Source organism: Staurois parvus, unplaced genomic scaffold, assembly GCF_062004578.1.
Source record: "Staurois parvus isolate SC_StPar_1 unplaced genomic scaffold, SC_StPar_1.0 ptg000120l, whole genome shotgun sequence".
NCBI lineage: Eukaryota > Metazoa > Chordata > Amphibia > Anura > Ranidae > Staurois > Staurois parvus.
Window position 1 is genome coordinate 4536645 of NW_028317916.1, and position 11410 is coordinate 4548054.

Below are 11410 nucleotides of genomic sequence, written 5' to 3' on the forward strand. Positions count from 1 at the left end.
TTTCTGTGGCCCTAAGTAACAGTTCTGTGGCCCTCAGTAACAATTCTGTGTCCCTCAGTAACAATTCTGTGTCTGTCCCTAAGTAACAATTCTGTGTCTGTCCCTGAGTAACAATTCTGTGTCCCTAAGTAACGTTTCTGTGGCCCTAAGTAACAGTTCTGTGGCTCTCAGTAACAATTCTGTGTCCCTCAGTAACAATTCTGTGTCTGTCCCTAAGTAACAATTCTGTGGCCCTAAGTAACGTTTCTTCAATAGGGCATGTTTTATGGGCCTAATTTACCCTGTATACTCGGGGAATTTTTTGGAAACCCTCTTTGGAGGATAATCTACATGTATATATATATATACGCTATCCTATTCAGGCATTTTTTGCTGTGACATAGCCACATCCTTATAAAACCGCAATAACCTTCTCAAATTGAGCAATTTTTGGAAACCCTGTATTGGGTATATTAAACTTAGGTATCTACGGCCTGCTATATGCTACATACACACTATATATGTGTTTGGAATCCACGCACTGTGACTACCTGGCTCCTCACCCCCATATGCATCTTTGAAAAAGCATCAAGGACCTGATCCTAATTCAAGTAGACAGGAGTCCTCTTGATCTTTATTGATGGTAATATATCCACATTTTGTGTGTGTTTTGTTTTCGGGGTCACTTGATGCCTATGATCTATATATTTATCATTTTTCTCTATATATATCCTCAGAATCATTTGGTACTGTGGACCTTGTTTTACTTGGGGTGGCTATCCAGGAAGTCCCTACATTTGAGAAGCGGGCATGATAGTCTCATTATTGAGAAGGTAATAGTAGTATCCATTGACTAATGTGGAGGGAGGCCTGGTGATTTTTGGATGTGAATTGGTTTTCATATTCCTATACATACATTATGTATTTTTGTGTTCCAGCTCTTACATTCCAGGAGGTCCCTGACATATATGGGGAACACATCTGTTGAACACATGGTTTACTCGAATTTAAGTGGGAAACCCACGGAAATCCAGGATAACTATCGCATCATTACACAACTCTGCCTTATATGGTGCTCTATTTGCTAAGATGACCCTAAATTGAAGACGCTAAGTGTTTTTTAACATGATTTTATTTTTTTCATATGTACACCGTGCTTATGTTTAACCTCCCTATGATCTATGTGATCAAATAAAGTATTGTTAAAAATTCTTTTGAATTCATATTACTCCGCGTGGATCATCTAGTAACCTGCTTTTTTTAGGTAGGGGTGTTCTTGTCACACTACCATATTGTTTAGAACATTTCTGTGGCCCTAAGTAACGTTTCTGTGGCCCTAAGTAACGATTCTGTGTCCCTCAGTAACAATTCTGTGTCTGTCCCTGAGTAACAATTCTGTGTCCCTAAGTAACGTTTCTGTGGCCCTAAGTAACAGTTCTGTGGCCCTCAGTAACAATTCTGTGTCCCTCAGTAACAATTCTGTGTCTGTCCCTAAGTAACAATTCTGTGGCCCTAAGTAACATTTCTGTGGCCCTAAGTAACAGTTCTGTGACCCTCAGTAACAATTCTGTGTCCCTCAGTAACAATTCTGTGTCTGTCCCTAAGTAACAATTCTGTGGCCCTAAGTAACGTTTCTGTGGCCCTAAGTAACAGTTCTGTGGCCCTCAGTAACAATTCTGTGTCCCTCAGTAACAATTCTGTGTCTGTCCCTAAGTAACAATTCTGTGGCCCTAAGTAACGTTTCTGTGGCCCTAAGTAACGTTTCTGTGGCCCTAAGTAACGATTCTGTGGCCCTAAGTAACGTTTCTGTGGCCCTAAGTAACGTTTCTGTGGCCCTAAGTAACGATTCTGTGGCCCTAAGTAACGTTTCTATGTCCCTAAGTAACGTTTCTGTGTCCCTAACTCTCTCCCTGAATACAGCCAGGTCTGCCTCTGTTGAATGACTGGAGGCAAATGGAGAATTCTAAAATGGCCACCATTTATAGCTCGACCATTACACAGTGCTGGCTGGCTGGCTGCTGATTGGCTAATGCGATCACATGTCATGAATGAATGCATTATGGGTCAGCGCGCCTTGTCTGCGCGCCTTCCCAGACATCCCCGCTCCGTCGCCGCACATGTCGCCGCCATTTTAGGAAAAATTTCGATTCGCGCATCCGAAGTCTGCTTATTTTCGGATTCGGCGCGAATCAAAATTTTTCTAATATTCGAAGCGAATTCCACTTCGCCTACTTCGATTCACTCATCTCTAATAATAGTAATGGCTTAACATATTTGACGATGATATCGCTTCTTCAGGACCTGTAAGAAGACTTTTATGTGAAAAGATATATAAAATTGTATTGATAAAAAAACAACAACCAACATCTTATGTACTTATACTTAATGTACACATATCAAAACAAATGGTAATAGAACAAATATAATACCTCAAAATACATACATCTGCATAGAGGTGATGGAGGGAAGCATCTGACAACACTATGAGGGGCCAATCAATGACCAGAGGCAATACTGGAGGGGTGAATCACTTTCCCTATGACAGTACCTGGTGTGTGAAAAGGTGTATGATGATTAATAATAGTAGGGCTAGGGACATTCGAAAGAATGCCAAAAGATTGATCTGAGGGGATGGAAAAGAGAATTAAGAAATTGGATGACCTATCCATAGAATTTGGTATAGGGAGTAAGTAACTTCCCCTTAGTAGCTCTTTAAATCCTTATGGGCATTAGTAGACTATTTTTTAAAGGTTATCCTGCTCTGAATGGAAATAATAGAACAACCCAAACTAGAAATGATGCTCTGCTGGACCTGGTAGTCTCAAACTATGCAGAGCATATTACTAATGTAAATTAAAAAGAACATCTGGCTAGCAGTGACCATAACACAATTTCATTTAGCTGTAAACAATAAGCACATACTGGAAAGATAAAAACACATAACTTTAAGAGAGCAAAGTTTCCAAGGCTGAGGGCTGTTCTCCAAGACATAGACTGGGAGGGAATATTGGCATTGAAGAACACAGAACAGAAATGGGATTTTTTCAAAGCGTCTGTATGTGAACACACTGCGATAACTGGATTTTAATATTTATAGGTAAAGTTATTCCAAGGAATATTGCCTTTTAGGGGATCAGTAAGGATTTTTTTCCTTGCTGGAGCAAATTAGATTGTGCTTTATTGTTTTTTTTGTTTGCCTTCCTCTGGATCAACAGTGGGTATAGGTTTGTGTATATGGAGTTTTTCTATTTGTGTGTGTTTCTCTGTGGGTTGAACTGGATGGCCTTGTGTCTTTTTTCAACCAGACTAACTGTAACAAATAGGCATCCTAGTTGAGTTCATGAAGCAGATATATCTTTTAGGAATTGTACACCACGTATAAAGAGAATAACAAGCAAGAGGGAAAACAAAACAGACAAGTTCCCTAGATTTTTTTGAATACCTGAATGTATGTACTATAAGCAGGGGTGGACTGACCATTTGGAAACTTGGGCACTGCCCGAGGGTCTGGGGTCAGTAGGGGGCCCCATGAGATGCCCCTGGTGCCTTTTTCATAGGCTTTTTTGAGTTTGGGCAAGGACACAGAGGACCCATGATCCCCTATTGCCTGGGAGCCCCTGACTCTAAGTACATGATCTGCTTCAAAATATAATTTCAAATCTGGTTAACCTAAGCTCAGAAATGTTTTGTATAAAAGAGATTTGTGTTTGGGGATAATGTGAGCTTTAAACCTCATTCTAAAATGCTATTTGCTGTCTATCTCTGTCTTAAATATATCTGAAGTCAGAACTTCTGTTTCAATGTTGAATGGATCATGGAATGGTTAAAACCCCTCCAGGTTATATTTTGGCATTTGTGTCCCATTGGGGAGAATTTCCTTCACTTCATTTCTTGTATATACAACAGAAAGTAAAAGCAACTTTCTCCTCTATACTTCCTCTTGACAATGTAACATTTTGGATGTTCTCCAACAACAGTGGTTACAGGAACAAACATAGGGACTAAATCTCTCTAGACACAGTCAGCAGTAAAAAATGACAGGGGTTCTATCGCCTCTCTATTATATCCAATACAAAAAAAAGCCTTTACATGTAATTTAAATACTAACTTGGAACAAGTATGTAGCACATTAGAGTGAAGTCAGAAGTCTAAGATTGCATAATAGTTCCAGGTTGGGAACTCAAAGAATTGAGGAAATTAACTGGTCGTTTTTTGAAGGAAAGGTCAGCAAAGACAGTGAAAATGTTTCTCTTAGCACAGATTTTTCTTACAGCCTTTAAACATCTGAGAAAGGAAACATTACAAGGAAGCAATTTGTTTGAAATCAGTGTGACTGTCTAAATATTTTAAGGCAATGGGTTTCCACTTGCCAAGTAAAAGGAAATAATGGTTTATAGAATTCAGCCTCTTATGTGAAATAAAGAAGAGAGGTTTTCACATTTGAGAATTCTGAAATTCCACCATTGGTTCTGAGAGTATAGTTTATGATTGTATGTTTTTTTTACTTATTTTTTTAAATGGAGGCAAAGCTGCCACATAAAAACAAAATTCCTTTATAAACATTTGTGCATGCTTCCCCTAACAAAATATATAATATGTGATACTTTATTGCCTACTCTGGCAGTACTCTGGTGCATATGATGTTGCTTGTGTTTCTACATTACTCATTATTAAAAGATGTATGATCTTCATATTAGTTTACTCTTGTACATCCAATCAATAAATACATTTATAGTTGATGAAGTGTCAACACTTCATCCTAAACTCACCTAGTTGTTTTGTTTTTTTATAGTTTAATACATTTCAGCAGAATTTCAGTGCTAATTAACATAAAAAAAATGGATCTATTTTCTCATTTTCATAAAAGCATTGCACTAGAAATTATATTTTGCAGCTGGCAATCTTGCTAGATTTTTACCAATAAAGTATTAAAGTCACAATTATATGCTGTAGAGGTGTTGGAGATATACAGTATAATATAAAATCTTTATATTCTGATACCATACAAAAATGATATGGTAGATAAAAATCATTTATGTTACTGTTAAGAAAAGTCCATTTAATTGTGTAAAAATTTGCTAAAGGCTTTCTACAATATGTGAGCACAGATATTTAACTAGGAACAAACAGAGCACTTTTGATCTTCTTGTGCATAAATCTTTGTAGTACAATAGCACTGGGCTGATTTTAGGAAAAGATCATCCTTACTAAATGGGAAAAGAGCAAGCTGCATTTTACCCCCTAAAGAAAGACACCAATGTGAGGAGTTGGGCTTTACCTGAACCTTGACCTGCTATACCTGTTTACCTGTTCACGACTTGGCTTGCCCCTGACCTATTCTTGGATTTCTGCCTGCCTACTGTGACTTCAGCTTGTATTCTGACTCTGCTCCTGTTTTGCACTCCTGTACCTCGCTGCCCGGATGTGTATCGATCCCAGCTAATTTCCTGACTCCATCTCTGAATGATGTTCCTGTACCTTGCTGCTCGGCTATTGATGGTTTTGGGTTGTGTCCTGGCTACACTCCTGTCTGCCAAGCAAGTGTCACCGTGTTCCAGTTCCTGGTTCCTACCTGGTGATCTACGGTCCCCTGCTTCCTGCAAACCCCAGCTGGCGTTACCTGCTACACTGGCCCTTGTGCCACTCTGTGTGCCCACACTCCCTGTCATCACTACCAGGGGTGTTGGACAAAAGGTGCAAGAGAAGCCACCTCTCCAGCTTCGATCTGCACCAGGTATGTGACACTGCCCCTATTTTTGGATAGGATAGTTTTCTTCCCCAGAACTGGTACATAGATCTTTTGCCACCCCTACCTGATTAATTACAAATGTGGTAATTTAAAGGGCAGTTTTAGACAAAGCATTAACCACTTGCCAACCACACTATAGCTGAATGATCGCTATAACGTGGTTGTCCAGTTCTGGGAGGGCATCATATGACTTCCTTCCAGAATGCGCCCTCCCGCGCGCCCCTGAGGGCGATCTCCACGATTGCTGTGTACCACGGACACAGCTGATCACATGCTGTGGTAAAAGGCCAATCGCAGTGGCCTTTTACCACGTGATCAGCCGTTTCCAATGACGCAGCAGATCACTGGTAAATGCAGTTGCCGGTTATTGGCTGCATTGGCTGCACTTTCCTCACGCTGTCACAGTGTGAGGAAAGTACTGCCAATAACCGGCAATTGTCAGACGACGGATCGGCACTAATCATCAGGGCACTGAAGATCAGTGTCCTGATGATCAGTGCCACTCACCAGTGCCACCCACCTGTGCCCAGCAGTACCGCCCACAAGTGCCCAGCAGTGCCACCCACCTGTGCCCATCAGTGCCCAGCAGTGCCACCCACCTGTGCCCATCAGTGCCACCCATCAGTGCCCAGCAGTGCTTCCAGTCAGTGCCCATCAGTGCTGCCCATCAGTGTTGCCTATCAGTGCCCATAATTGTTGCATATCAGTGCAGCATCATCAGTGCTGCCTCATCAGTGACAGCTCATCAGCGCCGCCCATCAGTGCTGCATCATCAGTGCCCACCAGTGCTGCCTATCCATGCCACTTCATCAGTGCCGCCTATCAGTGCCACCTATCAGTGCCCATCAGTGCTGCCTATCAATGCCCATTAGTGCTGCCTATCAGTGCAGCCTCATCAACGCACATCAGTGAAGGAGAAAAATTACCTGTTTGCAAAATTTTATAATAGAAACAAAGAAAAACTATTTTTTCAAATTTTTTGCTCCTTTTTTATTTATAGCGCAAAAAATAAAACACCCAGTGGTGATTAAATACCACCAAAAGAAATCTTTATTTGTGTGAAAAAAATGACCAAAAATTTAATATGGGTACAAGGTTGCATGACCGCGCAATTGTCATTCAAAGTGCGGCAGTGCTGAAAGCTGTAAATTGGCCTGTGCAGCAAGGGGGTATAAGTGCCCAGTAGGCAAGTGGTTAAGTAAGCTACACTTAGTATCCACTAATATCAGCAACTGTACTACAGTAAAGAAAACTCAATAAATTTACATTTCCTGATTTCTGCAGACACACTGGTAGGGAACAAAAAGTGTACTCTCTGAAGCCTGTGCAGTTCAATGTCTTTTTCTCTTCATTCTGTATTACCATCAACACTCCTGCATCATAGGCATAAATCAGATTGGAAGCTGTGAGAAACATCTTAATACTGGCATTTTATTTATATAATATGCTTTCTGTGTGTGGGTTGCAGCAAGAAAAGGGAATGTTACAGCATCATTAGCTATTATACAAAATATTTTATGCAATATTAAAAAAAATGGAATATTATATTAAAGTCAATTCACATAAAAAAGTATTCATTTTCTTGTTGTCTAGCCATTGACTATTTAACTAATGTACAAAATAGGAATTGAAACATTTAGCAGTGGAATTACTACCACAGCTAAATGTAATAGCTCCGTCTCAGGAATAATGGTTGTCAGGGAGCCAGGCCTGCTGGCATCCTAACAACCAGTGACTCATCCCTTCTCACACAGGCAACTGTCATTCCCAGTTGACAGGTAAATGTAAACATGGGTAGGAACAGTGTTTTAAAAAAGTGGGCGTGGGTTCCCCCGCACTCCATGCCAGGTCTGCGGAGGTTTGTGGAGAATTTTAAGAGGGACCCTATGTCAGAAAGACAAAAACAAAAAAGGCAAATTCCATACCAGACCCTTATAGGGGAATGCAGCCCTCATGCCCTCAACATAGGGGGTACCTAGCCAGGTGGCACCCGCCCTGGCAAAGCACCTTGTCCCCACGTTGATGAGGACAATGGCCTCTTTCCCACAACTCTGGGGACCAAAGCAAAAGTTACATGATCTAGATGTTTTCAAACTTGGTAGTCTTACACATGTATAATAATCAATTCTAGTTATTTTCTACAGTCAGAAAATTTTACTTCAGTAAACCCAATTCTGATTAATAAATGCACTTTGCCTTCATTTCTTTTTTCCAGAGTTTATTGTGTAAGCTTGCATATATTATACAATACTAGCCAATGAAACTTGATTGACTCCCAATCTTGACAGTCTTGTCAGTCCAGACTGTACAGGGTAGAGAAGCAGCTTACACAAAGACAGGTATAGCATCTTGCAACTCCTCCTCTACAATTTCCCTTCAGGACTGGTCAGAGCAGAATGCCTCCACTCTCTCAGCCTCTTCAATGTCCACATCACTGTACACTTCTCTTTAGATGAACCCTTTTGGCTCTGACTTAGGTGATCCTATCTTCAATCCCCGACTAACAACCCCAAGGGTCTTACATTATTTCATAAAGGGTCTTACATTATTTCATGAAGAGCAGATATCCTCTAAATGCTTAATTTAAAAAAAACAACAACAAATCAGCAAACTTTGAATAAATCTTGAAGCGCCATTCCCTCAGGAATGACACTCCATGCAATTACTTTGCATGACATTTTCTAGCAATAAATAATTAAATAGTACCTTTTAATCTATCCACACATTAAGTGACACTAAAGGAATTTTTTTAAAATGGCAAACATGTCATACTTACCTGCCATGGTTTTGCACAGAACAACCCTGATCTTCCTGTTCTGGGGTCCCTCGCTGGTGCTCCTGTCTCTTCCCCGCTTCTGAGTGCCCCTATAGCATAGCTTGCTATGGGGGCACTCATCCAGGCTCGATCCTGAGCTGCGCTCAGCACAGCGCTATCCTCACTGGCTGTGATTGACAGTAGCAGGATCCAATGGTTCCCACTGCTGTCTCAATCTCCAGTGAGGAGAGAGAACAGAGAAAGCCGCTGTTCTCAGGCACAGTGCTGGGTTGAGTTCAGGCTCAGGTAAGTATGGAGGGGCTGGGGGCGGAACACAGAAGGTTTTTCTACCTTAAGGCAGAGAATGCATTAAAATAAAATAAAAAACTTCACCTCTAGAATCATTTTAAACTTATTTACCACCTAGTGGTTAAAAATAAATAGTGCACCCAACATAAACACATTTTATAACTGTGTCTGTTGCTGAAATGCTGTTATTTTGACACAATCATTTTGACCTGAGACTAGGCGTCTCCATCATACAAAAAACTACCATGAGAAAAATCAACTACTGTTTTCCATGGAAAATCCAGCTGGTTGTGACAAAGTCAGAGCCCCTTCCCCCACCATGGATACCTTTCAGATCAAAAGTCCATAGTCTGAAACTTTTATTGTCCAGGTGTTTTGATGAAACTTGATTGCCTCCCAATTTTGACAAACTTGTCACCTCTTGCAACTCCTCTACAATCTCCCTTCAGAACTGGTCAGAGCAGAATGCCTCCACTGTCTCACCCTCTTTAATGTCCACATCAGTGCGCACTTCACTTTAGACGAACCCTTTTGGCTCTGACTTAGGTGATCCTATCTTCAATCCCCCACTAAGAAACCCAAGGGTCTTAATTTCCTGCGGGGCAGTAGCTTCAGTGATGCTGGAACATTCTGGTCACTTCAGCTTTTCAGCCAACTGTTCACTGGGCTGGTTTCTAGATTCTTCAGTCCAATGCTCAGCTGCACTGGTAAAAGAGACTTGGATATTTTGTTAATCTGCAATAATGATGTTGATCCTCACTAGGGTCTGTAGCCAGTGTTCCATTGAACAAGAAAGAAGCTGTTGAAAGGTTGTCTGGTAATATAACCAACAATAAGTCTTCACAATTATCACAATGACTCCAGGCCCAGATAGTCACTGATAGCTTCCCACATATACCACAAGTAATTCCCAGAAGCTCAAATCTACATACTGTGCAGAGGGCCAAGCTTTGTTTGGTTACCATCTTCACTCCAGTGTTTGTAATGAAGTCTCTCTGGACAACAAACATCCAGTTCAGTGTTCCTGGGCTGTTAGAATAAAAAAATAGAGCACCCCAAAAAAAGGTACTAAATTATCTTTTTAGGCCTATACTGTGTGTCATTGCCTTTTTCTCTTTATGCAAACCTCTCACATGGTTATACTTGCAACACTTGCTCCACAGTATCAAGATGTAATTTACACTTCTCCCCCAGTTGAGTATGTGAAACACAAAATCAAGCCCCACATTGCCATGCCATGGTGTGGAATTACCCCCTGAATAATGTGACAGGTTAACATTTATATCTCAGGGTTTTGTTCTTGGTGTATGGTGGGATTAAAAATAAATTGAGTTTCAGTTACTTTGGTCTATTAACCTTTTATTGCTAAACTCAATTCTAGGAAATTTGGGTGTGCAAGAAACCCCAAATTAGCAAATAGAACAGGCATTCTGAAAGTAATAGCAGTAGTAGCAGTAGGACCTATTTACATGTGAAGTTGAAGGGGTTGGTGGGTAAAACCAAGCAGTGGCTGGTGGTGTATACATGCTGTGTCTCAGTCTTTGCTTCAAGGATGCAGCAGGAATTATACCCTATGTGGCTTCCAGTCAGCTCTACCACGCACTGATCATGACCCTTTCAACTGAAAGGGGCCAGTCTGCAATACATGCAGTTGCAAGGTGCTTGTGTCTGGTCCAAGGGGTAACGCAGACATTGAGGATGCAATAAATGTCTCCTCACAACCTTGTAAATGATCTCTGAAGAGTGATTAAATATGGATAGCTCTTCACAGAGCACCACACATGTAAACAAGCCCTTAATAAGTGCTGCTCATGTGAGAACAGCCAGGAAGATCTATGACCATGTAAAAGTCTTTGGTAAGTGGTAATTAATTTCTTTCTAATCAAGGCATTCAATTTACTTTGCTTGAAGGGCTATGAACCCTTCTTACATTGCCCAAATGGCAGCTCTATCAAGCTTTTCTGCAACACTTTTTATAAAGATCTTCCTTTAGCCCAGTTATCTCTGTACATCCTCCCCTGCAAGTATCTAAAGTCCTTTTTAAAGTCCTGTAGCACATGCCCCCTTTTGAGGCAATACCCAAACAGACATTTTTCTAAGCAGACATGCTCCCCAAGTAGCACCCAGAAGGAGGTGCCCAACATATTTATTATCTTTTCAAACCATATCCCTGAAAAACATCATCAGAGATTGGTTGGATCACAAAAATATTCACAATGCATTGGCTGCCTTACCCATGCTTACTGGAGCCTGCTTCACAGCAAGTAGAAGCAATCAACCAGCTGAGATTGGGAATGACCTACAGTCCATATGCAATGTGATACCCAACACTGTGAATTCATGGCTCTACAAACAGGTAAGAAATATGGATTTTCAGATCTGTAGAACTTAAGTTAATAGATGCAATACAGTCATTGCTGAATGAAATGTCCTGAGCAGTAAGATTATGTTAAGTGTAAGCTTTTTCCAAACTTAATTTCAAATTTTCCTGCATGTTTTGCTGTGAGTCTCTTAAAAAGTGATTCCACTTTTGTTGAGAAAAAACCCTTCCTTCTTGGTGATCTATGTACATTGCAGGGATTTTGACAAACCTTGTTGGAGATTTCTACCTTTTGTTA

The 11410-nt window shown here is 40.7% G+C and overlaps 1 long non-coding RNA gene across 1 annotated transcript; it reads left to right on the forward strand.

Annotated features, from left to right (window-relative positions):
* The first annotated feature begins 630 nt into the window (after nucleotides 1–630).
* Nucleotides 631–1191, forward strand: LOC149467171 (uncharacterized). The gene is made up of 2 exons (XR_016312001.1): nucleotides 631–812; nucleotides 918–1191. It is a non-coding gene; the product is annotated as an uncharacterized LOC149467171 (long non-coding RNA).
* The last annotated feature ends 10219 nt before the right edge of the window (nucleotides 1192–11410 follow it).